We start from the raw sequence: 16,070 nt of genomic DNA on the forward strand, positions 1-16,070 counted from the left end.
AGATTTCTAAAGGCATAAAGGTGACTAAACCAAGGGAAGTTACATACCTACAGCAGTCAGTTGGGTAAACACCACCATACATTGGAATCTGAATGAGGTTATCATCAGATGCCACAGAAAACATTTGTGGTAGAGCAGGGAGTATCACTTAGTCTCCTACGTCCTGAACTAGTAACAGCCTAATTCAGGAACTGACTCCTTTAAATACTTGTCCCTTTTCATTTTAAAACATCAATAAATCCTAATGGTATAACAAGAAAAGCAAAGACAATCTTGTGGTTCAGCTGTGTTAGTGTAGGCCACGATTCATAGCTGTAGAAAGGAGCATTCAGAGGTCCACAGGTCTCTACCTGCCCTCTCCTGAGAGGAGCCCGTAGCACTCAAGCTGAAGAATTTGAAATGCCAAAAGCTCCCATGCAATAGGGGTTTTTCCTCTGTGAGGATTTCAGTGCTTCACATAGCATTTTAGTGTCAGGTGCAAGGTGCATCTGTATGTTTAAAAGCAAAAGAATGGCTCAGTGTTGCCTGAAATTAAGATAAGCCATGGTTCCCTCTGGGTAGAGGGAAGTCTTTTTTGTTAGGAAAGACTAGAGGCATCAAGAACTGGAATAGAATCAAGTGTAGCCAGGTGACCAGCATATTCTTGAATGCCTGTTTAGGGGATGGTAACAATAGGAGATTTATTAATAGTTTCTGAAATTCATTATAGCTGGATTTGATATATTATTGCTTAGCTTCGTGCATATGACTTCTGGGTCTTGCAGATGGAAAGGAAGAGATTTTGACATTTCTAAATAATCTATTATATTCCTTATGTTAAAGCAGATATGGTGACCATAGACTATTAAAAATGGGTACTTACAACAGTACTGATGCACAAAGTAATGCAAGTAACAGCAAGATTTGAGAGCATTTGAAATCTAAAAATAAGGAAATATTTTGCCACCAATGTCTTTTAAATATCTATGCTATAGAACAGAACAGTTTAATAAAATACTTCATAATAAGGGTAAGGGTAATGTTGTGCATTAAAACATACTCATGACTGAACAGTGATGCTGCATCATTTGGTAATAATAGGGAGGATGGAGACTATACAGCCCAAACGATGACCCTGGTATATCTCCATGTCTTAAGCCCTACTGAGAACAGAATAAAAAGTTGGCAAGGGGAACACAGATTTAACTAGCTGTTTTCACCATCTAAGCTGAAAGGCAAAATACAAAGACCAGACACTAAGAAATGTTCATTAAAATAGTAAACTTCTTTCCACCTTACAGATAACAACTGTAAGAATATTATTTTAACTCTCAAAACTATTCTCTTCATGGATATTGCACACAGCTTGAGACATCCGTCATTTTTGGTTTAGGGATCATTGTTTCTCCAAGTTTTTTGTTTATCATCACACCTCATGCATGCGTGAAGAGACAGTGAGGTAGCTGCACTTTGAAGTACCAAGTAAGTTTAAAAGGTATTTGCAGAACAGTGCCTCTGGCAAGTTATCAGAACTTGATAGACCTAATTCCCCTATTCTGCATCTCAGCTTCAGGTCACTGTGAGCTTGCTTACTGATAGGAGAGCAAAATAACAAAGCCATTGACAGATTTGTCTCTTGTAACTAATTCATACTATTGATGACTGTAATACTACATTCTCTGTTCTTAACATAAGTGTTAAAAATAAGCTGGAAAACTACTTGTGATTGACCTTTGCTTTCATAATGTTTTTAATTCTTCTTTTCCCCCTCATTGGGTATTGTTACATTACTAACAGGTCTGGGCATGTTAAATATAAACATATTATTCTTACAGGGGAACCCTAAACAAGACTATAAGGATGTGATTTATACAATACTGAAAAATGGCAGTAATAAAAAGAAAAATATATCAGCCCTCTTAGTAAGCTGAAATCACCTAGCTATCAAGTAGATATATGAAAATAACTCAGTACAGATTGCTGCTTTGGATTACAAATGGTACTTTGGCTTTACTCTTTTTTTTTTGTCTTATTGGGAAAGTTCTTACATAAAATCCATTTCAAATCTCTTTAATAAAGATGCTTCTGCACAGAGATACAACACTTAGCCATTACCTTCTAGAGCTGTACTGATCAGTCTTTTCAGTTCTCTGAATGCAAATGGGTTTTGGTCAATTTTGTAAAATCCTGAATTCCAAGTATCAGCTTGGCCAATTGCGTTGTTATTTCTGGTTCTTTGCTGTGTTTCTTTATAGTTCTTTGAAAGAGCATTGTTGAATGAGGCCAGCTGTTTAATGCCTGTGACAGAGCCTTTCACAAACTATTACATGACAAGAAAATAAATATATCAAAGATGATATGAGGAGACACTGAACTATGACAATGCTCTGCTTGTTCTCAGAGCACCAAGAAAGAATGATTTTCTGTTACACTATGGCAGGTAGATTTTCATGATGCTTATGTTAAATGGCCAAAGCACTTCCACCGACAGATGATGGCATCTTCTACAGAGATTTTTAAAAAATGAGTTCTATAAGAAGGGGCGTATTGTTGGCAACCCAGGATTCTTAGAGCCTGATTTTTCACCTGCTATAAATCTTACATCATGCACGTGCCTGCAAATACAGTACACACTTGGTAGAAAATGCTACCACCTGGAAGGATAGCATAAAGGATAAAGTAAGAGTAGCCATTTGAGAAGCATAACTATAATAGTTGCACCTCCTGCTCATTAGATGATAGTTATAAGAGCATTCAGGGAATAAAATCCTTTCATCACTGAAGTCATACAAAATTCCCACTAATTTCAATAGGGCTAGTCTTTTGCTTCAGTTTGATAGCGATATATCAGATACCCCATCTGTTTAGTTATCAGACAGATCAAGAATTGTATTTTGTCTGAAGTTCATATTTTTGCTCTGAAGTTCATATTTTTGCTCTTTTTTTATTAGAATTTGCCTTCTTTGAGAATGAAGAAGATACTATTTTAGTTTCATTTTAAAATTGAATAAAGGTAGTCAGTTTGTTCATATATGGTTAGCTTTGCATCACTGAGAAAAATGAACTGACAAGAATTGAAAGCATTTTATATCAAATAAACTGTGAAAGCATCTATGTTTATATGGTTCCAAAATTAAAACTCAGATGAGATTAATTGAAAAAATCTATAGAGATTCACCACTCTTAAAATCAACTGGAAGCTGCATTTCATAAAAAGCCAGGTATTTGGAAATGAAATCAGGTTTTGATAATTTTAATGAGGGAAAAAAAGTGAAAATAAGTAGGTTTGAACTTTTGGGTTCAACTTAAACAAAGCTGCTGTATTACATATGCCTTTAGTTATAGAGCATGAAGGCAATTTATTTTTTTATGTAGGCTTCAAAGTCTTGCAGTAGAAACCTGTCTCTGCCAAAATGCCAGGATACATAACTGGATTCACATATGGGCTTCCCAGACTTCAGAAATTTTCAGATTCATTTTTACTTTGAACTCATGCCAAAGACTCTGAACTGTACAGGCAGCAAAGCTCTACTAGTAGATTGTGCTGACATTTGGAATCACCAGTGATTTGTTCTCAGGATGCCAGAACAAGGTTCTAGGTAATATTTCACCCCTGTCATGAACAATAGAATTCATATGGGGATGTCTCTCTTTTCAGGGTATTTTTGACCTTTTCTATTTAAGTATTTTGTTTTCAACCTACACAGGCAGTAAGATTATTTTACAGGAAAGAGACATTGACATGATAATGCTTGCAAAGTTATGATGTTTCTTTAACCAGTGCTTCTGGCCAAAATCCTCTGATGAATTTATCATCCATTTTGTGATCTCCCCTCCCTACAGTAAAGTTTCTTAACATTGCTAACAACAGGGATGAGGAGTCAACGAGCAGCCTCCAAGCTGCAAGGATCTATGGTCCAGAAAGAATAATATTAGTGCCACTGAACTGAGATAGCAAGACATTTATTCCAGCATAAATTGTTCCTTACAGTGTTAAGGCTTAATTAAATATTGGCCCAGTTAACATTCTGCTGAGTTTCTGAGCTGCTTTTGGGGTAGGTGGAATTTTCCCTTCCCCCATTCTTCCTGTGAAACACTTTCTTCTTTCTCCCATCTTGCCACCACTGCACACAAATGCACATATGTATATCCCTTAAATTAAATTGCCCCAGAATTGCAGACGGGAAAAGGAGAGCAATCTGTCCCTGGAGACCTCCTAAAGAAGACCTTCTCCCAGTTTATCTCCTGGCCATATGCTGCAGTGGTAAATATGTGGAAAGCTGATTTTCTCCTTCATTTTTTGGCTTCTTTAGAAATAGTGTTCTTGATGATCACTCCAGGAGTTCATCATGGCTGCTCTCACGTGTAGCATTTGGACTCTTGGACCATCCCTATGGTGTAGTTTGAGCAGGCGCTACTGCCCAGCCAACATGCCTTCCTAACATACCCACATTTCCAGCAGTTAAGAAGTCAAGGATGATACACTGACATTCCTCAGGCTCTCTGGTGCCCTTTCACTGGTAAGAGTTCCTGCCCTCGAATGCTGAGTCTCAGGCCCCTGTTCTGCTCATTATCCCTGTGGAGGCATGCCTGTGCACAATTAAACAGTACTGGATATTTATAAATTCTTAACTGGTATGTCATTCCCTCTATTTGCTGTTAGATAGTGGGAACCACAGGGAAATAACATCATGTGACACTACAGCAGATAGACTTGGGATGTTAGCTCTGGCTTCCAAATACTGACATACTGTCAGTGGAGCTTTGATGCTTCTGTAACCAGCTCTGTAGCTCCTTCTGCACCAAGGGTCTGTGCCCTGAGATTCCAAGGATTTTTTTTTACAGCCCAGTTCTGCTAGGTTGAATAGCACCCCAATAGAGAGCCCTACCTGCAGAGGTGGCTACCACTACATTTAAGATGCTTATCAACATTTGCAAATGTGCATCTTGATTAAGTGCAGTCACATGGCTTTATGCAAATTGTGTTGCAAAAGTAGACTGATGTCCTAAAGTACCTGCTGCCAAAAAAAGAGGTTCATTTGGTGTTAGCAGTGCTCTCAGTGGATTCTTCTCTCAGGTCATTAGGAAAAAGGCATTAGGCTTGGTGGGCCATCCCACAGTATGACGTCTTGACTTGTATCTGTTTTTTAGACTGCACAACAAGAAAGGACTGCATAAGTATTTCTCCCTATGACAGGCAGGTTCCAGTGCACTGATCCCATTAGTCTTTGATCAATAAATTAGTTGTGTAAAACTCAGTATTCCTAGAGAGGAGCCATTAACAGCAGTGGCTTGTTTCTCTGCTGGGCACTGTGTGAACTCTTCTAAGCTCTACAGGTATACTTGGGGCTGTAAAGTAATTCCAGATCTGCTTGTCCACTTGAGCTTTAGCCATGTGCCCGAGTCCTGACATAACGCCCTCTTACTGCCTCTCCCAGGTCTTCTTTCCAACCTGACCACTGATCCACAAAGCATCCACTGCTCTGGATTAGGCCCATATTAACGTTCCAACACAACCTCTGGAATAGTGACAATGTTGTTGAACTGTGGACTGAATCAGGCAGAGACTGAGTACCTGGCAATCTACAGTGAAAAGAGAAATGTCCATGTTACTCTGTTGATACAGTAGCTGGCAGAGATGCTTCAGTTCTCACAGAGGGACACTTTGTATAGCTTTAAATACTACCTACATTCAACAGCTTCCGCTCAAAACAAGTTTCCACTGAGAGCAGCTGACAATACACTTTAATATTGATGGGAAAGTCCAATCACTAGGCAAAAGTTTTCTAAAAAACCCAGAGAGCTTCCGCAGAATCAGATCTATGTTCAAGCTGCCTATTATGTCAGACTATGGCAGATGTCAGCACCTGGAATGGCATCTAGTCCTAGAGGGTGTTGAACACTTCAAACCAACTATTTGTAATCCCAGAATGACTAGTACTAAACAAGGAACAAGGATATGTGTTCCCTTATTTGGTGTAATATGCAATCCACATCTAGCTTTTGCAGTTTACGGTCAACACAGATCTTGCTAGCTGCCATAGGTGACTGACTCCCTTTTTATAGATTAGGTTTAGAGCCAGCTCCAGTCTTTGATTGATAAATGAACTTTAGAGGACCTTCTTTCATTTTCTAGGTGCTGGTCTCACTTTAGTAGCAACAGAGGCTCCCAGATAATGACTTGGAGCAAAAGCTGCATGAAAGAGGGAATAATCCACCATGAATTAAACCATGCACGGGGGATGCTGCGTGAACAGGAATGACGGGGGCACGCATATCAAAAAATGCCTGGCAGTACATCAAAGATGTGCCTTCTTATGAATATTTAATTGAAGTTGCACACAAAGTAGGTGACAACAATGCTTCAGAGCTGATGATAGAATAAATAACCACCGTTTTCACAGGAATCTAGTTCCATCTGAGACCCAACTCGCAGCAGTGGATTTGGGGGGGGGGGTAGAGGAAGGAGATTCCTACCTTATCCTCACCATACAAACACACAGAAGTATTTTGCACAGACTGTTTAAATTCCTGTTACAGATCTTATACACTCTTAAAAATCCCTTGCAGAGCAAATATTTGTTAATGTTTGTATGCTTATGTGTTTGCAAGAGTCAGGGCCCATATGCAAAACTCTGTGCTGCTGCATTTATGCATGTGCTTATGCTTTTATGCATGCACATGGGGATTAGCATGTACGATTAGTCCTTTTTCTAATCCTAGTAAAATGTGGTAGGACCATTACTGCCAAGAAAGGGAACCTTCATCTCCTTCATATTATTTTCCACTAATGGGCTGTGGCTTGGTAATCATAGCTCTAGAAGGAAAAAATGTTCACTTTCGCTTACCTGCTGTAGAGGTACCATGGAGATAGGATGTAAGCATTGCCCTGAAGATGGAGAACTTATAGCAGCCTTCCAGGACCTGAAGGGGGCCTACAGGAAAGCTGGAGAGGGACTTTTTACAAGGGCATATAGTGATAGGATGAGGGGTAATGGTTTTAAACTGAAAGAAGGTGGATCTAGATTAACTCTCAGGAAGAAATCCTTTTCTGTGAGGGTGGTGAGACACTGGAACAGGTTGCCCAGAGAAGGTATGGATGCCCCCTCCCTGGCAGTGTTTAAGGCCAGGTTGGATGGGGCTTTGAGCAACCTGGTCTAGTGGAAGGTGTCCCTTCCCATGGCAGGGGGGGTGGAACTAGATGATCTTTAAGGTCCCTTCCAGCCCAAATCATTCTATGATTCTATGACATAAAAGCACAGGCAAGTTATGTGGATTCTAGTAACTGTTGAAAAATACATGAACTATTTAAAAAGCAAAATGCTTAGGGTGTAAGGTCTCAGTTCCCCACTGCATCCAGGGAAAGTACTAACTTTGCATAGCAAACTGCAAAGAATGCCATGGCAATCCCACAGCTGGCAGACAGCCTTCCCAAAGCACAGCTTCAGATACTACAGACTCCTGTTCTGTCACCTTCTTTTTCTCTTCCTCCTTTCCCTGCTTTAATTTTACTGTTCATGAGGTATCCAGTTCTTCAGCTGATTGAAACAGCCATATATCCTTAATAGAGCTGTTTGAAACAGCCATATATCCTTAATAGAGCTGTTTCAAGCCCTTTTCAGTCTCCAGATAAAAGACAGTGACCAACTGAAATACTTCCCCACCCCTCATAGAATGCTGAGATCTAAAATGCCTGACTTTAGTATCAATCAGCACTAAGATACCACAGTAGACTATCAGATTTGCCTTTTCAATGTTTTTTTTTTCCCCTACTTCATGTATTCCACTGATAAAAAGAGGCTAGAAATTAGCTGCTATTCATAAACATCAGAAAGGCAAGGCAGAGGAACTCTGGGCATGGATAACACACTAGAGAGAGTGAGGCCTCTCCAAGAATTCCACCAACCTATTAGGAAATCAGGTAGCAGTAGATGTGCAGGTTGAATCCAGTATGACTCCAGAATGCAGCTGGAGATTGTTTTCTGTACCAGCACAGGCTATCGGGCTGCCCGCATGACTGCCCCAGCATGGCAACTGCTCTTGAATGGCTCAGCAACAACATGCAGTTGAAAAGCCACATTTTGGAGATTTCTGAGATAATGCAACTCTAATCTTTGAATTGCTGCTATTATCAAATCCCAGCAATGCAATAAACCAAACTCAGACTGCTACATGTCTAACTCCTGAGAGTCTCCAGGATTAAGGTTATAACATGCATATCTCCTCTACATGCTGTAAGCCCATCAGGTTTCAAAAGCAAACATAAACCTGGAAAATACCTGTGTAAAAACATTTTTCAGATAGTCAAGATAAATAGAAGAAACTGTGATGATTACTAAATATATTGCTTTTTTGCCTGTGAATTATAACCAGCTGATACTCACATCTTGGTGTCTGAAGTACTTTTTGGCTAGAAACTCCACATTTCAGATGAGATATAAAATTAGAGCCTGAAATATTTATTTTTGTGAAAGCTCTCCTAGTATGTGATGTCAGGTCTTAAGCTGTTGAAAACATACATATCCCAAAACTGAGGAAAGATAATGTGGTTATACTAGCTCCTAAATTTCTCTGGTTTGCTTTTGCAAAGAACATTATCATTTTCTCAGGGGAATAGTAAACTGTCTTCTGTCTCCATGTTGCTCCATTCCTCCAGCACACCTGAAAATACACGTCCTTCTTGCAGAGTATAAATCACTTTGCTCTTTGACCATTTATGCCTTTTCTTCTCTGTTCTGGGCACTTCAGCTCAATTTAAGCAGCCTAATTTTTCTGTGGTAGGTGGAAGAGAGGAATACTTAAAGATCAAAAAAATGGCCTCACAAGCTGATTTTTTCTAATTGAAAATCCCAAAATTTTGCATAAGACAACCTAGTCTGCTCTTTTCAACATTGTTCTTCACAGCTCAGTACCCTCAACATTTTCCTCACTTCAGAGAACACCTTAGAACTATAGGATTGTAGAGTTTTATCCTTTCAGGTAAACCAGTGCTCTAAAGTCAGCAATGGTGACCAGAATACAGCTATTTCAGTAGTAATTATATGCTACTCACCTAACCCCAGGCTGAGCTTCCTGTTACAATCCATCTTCATCACAAATCTTTACATCAAATGATAGTTTGGGTCATTAGCAATGTTTCCCGGGACTACAGATTCTCCCATGAACCCTCAATAAACCATTAGTACCTGTATGATTCACAAAATCTACTTTCAGAACAGTGTTCTAACAAGAATATATATGTGATGGGGGAAAAGGAGCTGAATTTTAAGTTTAAAAAGCTAACCTATGACATTAATACCTGGACCTGTGGAAGCTAGACTAAATGGCCTTGAAGGGTCCTTGTAGTATTTTATTCATGCATATTTAACCATCAAGCATCCACTGTACTTGTTTTGTGCTGACAGATATCACTGCACATAAAATATTCTGAATCTGAGAATTTTCAGTACTAAAATGACAATTGTTTAGTCACTTACAATGGTGGCACAACCCTCTCCCATCACATGGGAAAACCCTGTGCAAAAGACCCAGTCCTTGCTGTTAACTACACACTATCCAGTGCCACAGCAACTACTACCTGCAGCAGGCAATGCACTTTATCAGTAAGTATGAGGAGATTAACCACCAAAACACTGACTCTAACAAAGCTTTCCCTGTGCAAAGCTAGACCTCTCCTTCAGTACAGCTTTTTCAAAGCTGGATCCCTGAACTCTGGGATAAGCCGCAGGTATTAAGCACTTCTGAGAACTAGCACACCTGTTTCAAATCCTAAATGTGACTGAAGGTGCTTCTCTTTAGCAATCAACTTTGAAAACCTGACCTTAATTGCTTGTCTAGAACAGAGGTAATAGCACCGAACTGCTTTGTAAGCACTTACAAGAGAACACTTGAAGACTAGAGGCTCTGTTCCTTTGCCAAATATTACTTGTCAGGAAAGTGTAGCAATCCCCCCAGGGAGGGATGACACAGGACTCCTGCCTGCGAGTTCTCATTCTGCTACTGAGAGATCCTGAATATGCTTTTTCATGAGTCAGCATCTGAATTTCTTTATTCATGAAATGCGGCTAAACATCCCATTTTTCAGTACAGTATTTCAATATATTTTCAAAATACTTTGAATGAGACATGCTAAGAAAATACTGAAAGTACCTGCTTCTACGTTCTTCATGTCATTTTTTACCCTAGCAGCGTGTATTCCCAAGACATGCACTGTCCCTACAAAGACACAGAGAAATTGAACTTATTCCATTTCTGAAGCTTCATCCTGACAGATTTATGGAAGAAATCTTTGTTCCTGCCCAATTGCCTGATGCTTATCTATTAAGAAATTTCATCTAAAAGTAGTCTCTCCTGTTTGGAACCAGTTTTGTTTCTTAGCAAGGTTTCAGGTTTCTTTCCCTGAAAGCTGCTATGGAAATGCATATATACTTGTATATATGTTTCCATGTTTGTATAAAGTCCAAGTTCTGGTTGCACAGCAAGACCTGAAAAATGCATGGCTGTAACATGACACTTTAATAAGTGTAACTCCCTAAAAGCGAAGAAGGTAGATAAAAGGAGCAACTGAAGGTTAAATCTTGGAAATGGGAATAAAATATCAGCATCTGAGATAGAAATAAAATGTATACTAGACATTGTAAAAAGACAACACTCATGCTTAGACATGGAGAGCAGCAGAGTGGAAGTCATACCTGAATGGTGAAAATAAAGAGCAGTGTAAATTCTGACAAGGGATAACATATAAGAGGTAAAAAGATAATTTTTTTTTTAAATTGGAAATCTATCAAAGTTGATGGAATCAGTAGATAATGAAGATATGAAAGGAGTAGATAAGGTTACTGCAGAAAAGCTGTGCATCCCTTACGTTGACAGGTCCTACGGAGTGGGACAGGGATATTCCTAATCAGATCATTCCTTACAGGGGTTGATCTGAGGAAATCTCAGGCTCAGGAAGAATGTCTCAGAGAAAATATCATTGCTCAGAAGAAGGGGTTTTAGCACAGATCGGTGCAATGAGCAGTAACAACTGGCTAGGGGCAGATGACACTCACCCAGGAGTTCAGAGGCAGCTCACGTATGAAACTGCTCAGCTGCTGAGTGAGCTTGGTAAGTGCCGCTTAAATCACCGCAGTGCCAGAGCTACGGGAAAGTGCAATCAAACCTTAAAAAGGATCCAGGATGAGTGATTGTATTTCTTCCATACCCAGGGTTGGAAGAAATGTGTAATAAAAATGAAAGTAGTAGACTCGGGGATAAACATCATATGTTGGGGCTGAGTCAACGTAGCTTTCACAACGTCTGAAATACAGTCTCCTAGAGGTCCCTGAAGAAGCCTGTGATGATCCAGTAGGTGATCCAGTGGATATAGTTATCTAAGCTGCAGTTGTGTTCACTGGACAGTCCACACTGGGGTATAGGGAGTGAGGAAGGCTGTTGCAACATGTTGTAGCTGTCAAGGCTGGAGGGTGCCAACAGACCTTAATGGCCCTTGACTGGCTTCACCTGGGGCCTCTACCCACAGCCCCTGTCCATTGGCCCAGGGGCTCCATTTAAGTTCTGGCCTTAGCCTTTGCTTACTCTTTAGGCTGCATTGTAGGAGTATGTGTCTCTGGTCTGGTCTTGGTCTCCTTGCTAGACCTTTGACCTATATTGTATCCTGATCTTGTCTCTATTTTCAGTTTCTGGATGTACTTCAACACCTGTCAACAGGCAGCGTTATCTGCTCACCCCTGCTGTGCTCAGGTATTGTGAGACTGTGCTGTGCTCAGAGCTCCTAGGGAGCACCCCTGATAGAGCAGTCCTTTTCTTGCTGCTCCCCTCCAGCCCCTTTGTCTTGGTTCTCTTTCAAGGCAAACCAGGGAATGGGGCAATGACCTATGTTGTGAAGTCTAAGTAGAGCTAGGGCAGAGCCAGAAGAGTATTTGGGTTCTGCAGTATAAGCTTTCCAAAAGCTTTTAGGAGGACTCATCAGTAAAATAAATATTAAGATTTAAAAATCCTTTATGGAAAATGGTGGAGGTAAATGGTTCCTTTCCCTGATGGGCCATCAGAGCACCTCAGAAATCTATTGCAGAATCTGTATGTATACTCTGTAAGTATCTGGAGAAGGTGAATAGTGAAGTAACAAGCTGCAGATGCTAGAAAAAGGTTTTGAGATGGTTGGGGCTAAAACTGATGCATCACTTCTCAGCACAGATTACAGGACAGACATGTCACGCTTGCAAGCATTTTCTGCAGGAAGCAACTACTGCTCGTTACTGTGCAGACAGGGATCAAAGGAGTGAACAGGCTGTGAGTGGTGATGGGGAGTTCCTGACTGTTCCCAGAGAAGTGTCCCATTTGCACAAATGGTAAACCACTAGAGAGCAGCATTAGATCAAGACTTCTGTTATGTGCCTGAGCAACTTGTGAATAAAACAAAGCATTAGGGTGAGGTTTGTAGTTAAACACTGTGGTTTCAGATCAGATTTTATCAGAAACAGGGAAGCTATAGACCAGTTAGTCCCATCTGTCTCAGCCCTTGGCTACTCAAACACTGAAACCAACCTTTGTAGCTTGCCTCCAGGAACCCAACTTTCCCCATGCATCAAGTTCAAAAACTATAATATAGTTCTTTTCAGCCTACAGTTACTGCAAACCAGATAAACCAAAGTTAGTTGTAAAAGTTTCACCTGACTCTTGTCTCTAGCCATCATCTCAGGCTGAGGCTCACTGATACCTGTCGTTATCTCCAGTGCAGACTCTTTGGACTTGCACATCTTCTTTCTAACGTTATGGTATAATTCTGACACTGGAAAGGTAAGAGGTAAGTGATGGTGAACATGCAGCTGAGTTAAGACAACTGCTTGTTCACTAGCAATTGTCTGCATAAACTTTTGTGCGAATAGCTGAGAAACTGAGCATTAGAGTGCTATTCCACTGGATCCTTAGACAATCGCATGGCCTTTCATTCTCCTGAATTTTGTTTCCCTTGAGGTTCATACACTCTAATGCTTTAGCCAGGGAAAATGCCCTCTGTACTTTCTTGCTATGGAAAGATCATTGGACTTAGTATTGCTGTTGCTTGTGATGATACCTGTTACTGATATAGACCTAGGAAAAAACCTGTACTGAAACACCAAGAGGTGTTTGGTTCTTCTACCTTTGTCATTTAATATTATACCAAGAGGGACTTGGATTACATAGTGAAAGAAGAGTTCATTCTCTGCCACGAAATGGTGAAACTATGTCAGCATCACTAAGAATGTGATAAACATTGTATTCAAATTACTAACAAACAGCAGTGATAAAATATCTGGCAGATCAAGGACAGTGTGGCTAAGAATGAGAAGTCGTAGAATCATAGAATGGTTTGGGTTGGAAGGGATCTTAAAGATCATGTAGTTCCAACCCCTCTGCCGCAGGCAGGGGCACCTTTCCACTAGACCAGGTTGCTCAAAGCCCCATCCAGCCTGGCCTTAAACACTGCCAGGGAGGGGGCATCCACAACCTCTCTGGGCAACCTGTTCCAGTGTCTCACCACCCTCACAGTAAAGAATTTCTTCCTAATATCTAATCTAAATCTACCCTCTTGCAGTTTAAAACTGTTACCCCTCGTCCTGTCACTACATGCCCTTGTAAAAAGTCCCTCTCCTGCTTTCCTGTAGGCCCCCTTCAGATAATGGGAGGCTGCTATAAGGTCTCCCCAGAGCCTTCTCTTCTCCAGACTGAAGAGCCCCAACTCTCTCAGCCTGTCTTCATAGGAGAGGTGCTCCAGCCCTCTGATCATCTTTGTGGCCCTCCTCTGGAATTGCTCCAACAGGTCCAAGTCCTTCTTATGCTGGGGGCCCCACAGCTGAACACAGTACTCCAGGTGAGGTCTCACGAGAGCAGAGTAAAGGGGCAGAATCACCTCCCTCGACCTGCTGGCCATGCTGCTTTTGATGCAGCCCAGGATATGGTTGGCCTTCTGAGCTGCAAGTGCACATTGCCAGCTCATGTTAAGGTTCTCATCAACCATCACCCCCAAGACCTTCTCCTCAGGGCTGCTCTCAATCCATTCTCCGCCCAGCCTGGATTTGTGCTTGGGATTGCCCTGACCCACGTGCAGGACCTTGCGCTTGGCCATGTTGAATTTCATGCGGTTCTCACAGGCCCAGCTCTCAAGCCTGTCAAGGTCCCTCTGGAGGCCATCCCTTCCCTCCAGCGTGTCGACCACACCGCACAGCTTGGTGTCGTCAGCAAACTTGCTGAGGGTGCACTCAATCCCACTGTCCATGTTGCTGACAAAGATGTTAAACAGGACCAGTCCCAATACCGACCCCTGAGGAAAGCCACTCGTCACTGGTGTCCACTTGGACATTGAGCCGTTGACCATAACTCTTTGAGTGTGACCATCCAGCCAATTCTTTATCCACCAAGTGGTCCATCCATCAAGTCCATGTCTCTCCAATTTAGAGACAAGGATGTCAAAAGACAGTGTAAGAAAGGGCGTACAGGAGAAAGAATGCAAGTTACAGCTGTGTAATCAAATTATTTGGATGGAGAATGAGACTGAGACTGGAACATTATTCTGCTAGAATATCAAAGCAGATGGTTTATACAAGCAGCATCAAAAAGGAAATTTGCATCTATGAGACAACTTCTGATAACCTGATATCAGGTGATATGAGACTTTGGTCTATTAATTAGCCTTGAAAAATACCCAATTTTTTCTGGCAGTCAGGAAAATGAATTAAACCATGGTATAGAGCTTCTGACTCAAGGGTTACTCTGGTCTGTGGTCTGCAACAGGAGTCAGTAAGGTATTACAGCCTCCACAGGATGGATATGCAAAGCTGCATGGCAGAACTTCAAAGGGCTCTTCCGTCCCTCCTTGCTGCATGCCTGGAGTGACCCAGCTCCAGGCTCTGCACACTGATCTAGTCTTGTTCTTTTGCTTTTATTGTCTAATAACTTCTGCTCTCTCCCCTGTCATTTTGTGATGTGTAGCAGCAGAAATGTGCTCCTGTGACTCCCTCTGTCTCGCTTTTGAACCTGATCTTGAATAGACATGGAGGTTGCTTGGAACTGTACGGGAGGACCTCTGGTTACTGCTGTAACAAACTAATGAGGACTTCTGAACTTCATCCTCTTATCAGCCAAAGCAAAAGAGATCCTTTATGTCTGCACCTCGTTGTTGCAGTGTAATCTACATGGATATTATAACTGTAGATGAATTGTGGAAGTCACAGAAATATATTAGAAAGTTTAGGAACAAACTATCAGTAGGGTAAAATGAAAATATTAGTCGCCAAGATTTACATAATATCAGCTAAACTTTTCCTAGCAAAGTACTCCTTAAAAACAAAGGACCAGCCCATACACCTGTCTGGAAAGGCACCCTCTGCCATCTTGACCTGCTGTGAACCACATAGATTCCTCTGACTCTTGCCTTTGTAGGCAATTCCAAAGGTTTTATTGCTTGTTTCTTAAAGATCTGATGCAGCAAAGCCTTAGGATTTTCTGTAGCACTAGGTATTTGTGCAGTGGCTGAAGCCGGGAGGAGAAGGCAACATCTCCCTGCCGATGGTGGTGTGCATGTGGTTTCAACGTGAATGTTCCCATTGCGTGGCTTACTGTTACAGTGTGGGTTTTCTAGGATTCAGCGTGCCTTTCCAGGCTTGTTTCTATTCATGGACATCAAAGGAAGGAGGTCTTCCCAGAACGTGAGAAGCCAAAACTCTGGGAGCTGGTGGGTTTGGTTATTTGTAACCTCCCGAAAGACACATGATCACTGCTAATGATGATTATAGTGCAAAATACGGCATTGGAAAAACAATTTCAACCAACAGTCTCTGGCTCCAACAGATTTCCAGTGCTCCTGGCCAGCAATGCCTGGCTGAGAGCTGTGCATAGAGGTGGCAGGCTGACAGATGGGCTCTACAGAGCAGGGTGGCTTCTGGCAGTGTAAGCTAGGGAGTTTCTGGGACAGGTGGTTAGTGTGGATGGATCAAAGAGTTCCTTGACATTGCGTTTTGCTGTGAACAGACTACTGCTGGATATCCTCTCCCTTGGCGAGCAGTGAGGGGACCTGCAGCAGCTCATGGATTCTTCTTATAATGAAAGATGAG

General features: G+C 41.4%; 1 protein-coding gene across 1 annotated transcript in view; it reads left to right on the plus strand.

Annotated features, from left to right (window-relative positions):
- The window catches only part of FREY1 (Frey regulator of sperm-oocyte fusion 1), a 433,428-nt gene that overhangs the window by 353,896 nt on the left and 63,462 nt on the right, over positions 1-16,070 (plus strand). The gene's annotated exons all lie outside the window — the stretch shown is intronic.

Source organism: Nyctibius grandis, chromosome 4 (assembly GCF_013368605.1).
Source record: "Nyctibius grandis isolate bNycGra1 chromosome 4, bNycGra1.pri, whole genome shotgun sequence".
NCBI classification, from domain to species: Eukaryota; Metazoa; Chordata; class Aves; order Nyctibiiformes; family Nyctibiidae; genus Nyctibius; species Nyctibius grandis.